The sequence below is a fragment of the Lepus europaeus genome, chromosome 14, assembly GCF_033115175.1.
Source record: "Lepus europaeus isolate LE1 chromosome 14, mLepTim1.pri, whole genome shotgun sequence".
Taxonomy (NCBI): domain Eukaryota; kingdom Metazoa; phylum Chordata; class Mammalia; order Lagomorpha; family Leporidae; genus Lepus; species Lepus europaeus.
Window position 1 is genome coordinate 86,086,560 of NC_084840.1, and position 1,882 is coordinate 86,088,441.

The window sequence follows — 1,882 nt, forward strand, 5'->3', positions numbered from 1 at the left end:
CCAACTAAACAGGCTATTTGGAGTATATTAGAAGTACTGTCAAGATGCGAAGTGGTGCTAAATTTTAAGTTTCTATAATATAAAATGCCATTAATACAAATATCTGAGAATTAAAAAGTCTAATGATCTTGTGTTACTAGACATGACAGTTAATCTCAATGAGAAAGCTCCAGAGGCCTAACGATGGAAAATGCTTTGTAAAATCCTACAGGTGCTTTCAGAAATACTGTGTGCAATAAGCAAATGCCTCTTGTTGGTATGTGAGTTTATAATTTTAAATGTGGCAACTTAAAGTCTTTTGTCATCCACAGTTTTATATATCAGATTTGCTGTTCATGAAACTAAAGCGTTGTTGGTTCTGTGTTTAGCTTGTCCTCCTATAGGTTCTGATGAACTTTTTCCAGCCACTTCTATTGTATTCCGTACTTTGGGATGGCTCTATAAACAAATGAAGCCAATAATCTCTTAAAGGTACCAACTGAGAGAAAATATGGTTAACTGAGATGACTAAAAACAAAAGTAGGCATAAACTCTTTGTGTGGTCCCAGGGGTAGATCAAACGAATACCCACAGAGGCCAGATTTCAACTACCCTCGATTCCACTCAGCTGTGCAGAATTACTTCCCAACTGAGTAAAAAAAAAAAAAAAAGAAAGAAAAAAGAGAGAGCAAGGGAGGGAGAGAACAATCTGTGTTAGTCAGCTTTGGCACACCCTTAAACCTGAAGAATCAAACAGAAATCTCTGGCCACACCCATCACAGCCTCTAAGAATCCATCAAAGCAGACAGCCCATTTAATCTAGAGGCATAGTATAACGAGAAAAAAACACCACAGCAAAAAAAAAAAGATTATCTCCAATATGCCAAACAACAAACGCAAAAACTGAGGTAACAAGAGCAAGGAAGACACTATGATGCCCTCAAATGAACAAGACACCCCAATTCAGGATTATTAAGATGAAGAAATAGAGGAAATGCAAGAAGCGGATCTCAAAAAGTTGATAAGAACATTAAGAAGTTCTCAAAAACAAATTCTTGAACTACAGAAATCCTTAATGGACAATATAGAAAATCTCTTGCACGAAAATGAAATATTAAGGAGGAATCAAAATGAAATGAAACAACTAGTAGAACATGAAACTGTGATATTGACAAAAAACCACAATGAAATGAAGAACTCAATAGATCAAATGACAAACACATTAGAGAGCCTTAAAAACAGAATGGGTGAAGCAGAAGAGAGAATATCAGATTGAGAAGGCAGAGAACAGGAAAAGAAACAGTCAAACCAAAGAAAAGAAGAGGAAATCAGAAATCTAAAAAATATTGTCGGGAATCTACAGGATACTGTTAAAAAACCCAACATTCGGGTTCTAGGAGTTCCTGAAGGCATGGAAAGGGAGAAAGGATTAGAAGGCCTTTTTAGTGAGATACTAGCAGAAAATTTCCCAAGTTTGGAGAAGGACAGAGACATCCTAGTACAGGAAGCTCAGAGAACCCCTAATAAACATGATCAAAAGAGATCCTCACCACGACACGTCGTAATCAAACTCACCACAGTGAAACACAAAGAAAAGATCCTAAAATGTGCAAGAGAGAAACGACAGATTACTCTCAGAGGATCTCCAATTAGACTTACAGCTGATTTCTCATCAGAAACCCTACAAGCCAGGAGAGAATGGCGAGATATAGCCCAGGTACTAAGAGAGAAAAACTGCCAGCCCAGAATATTATATCCTGCAAAGTTCTCATTTGTGAATGAAGGTGAAATTAAGACCTTTCACAGCAAACAGAAATTGAAAGAATTTGTCGCCACTCGTCCAGCCCTGCAAAAGATGCTTAAAGACGTGTTACATACAGAAACACAGAATCACGGTCACCAA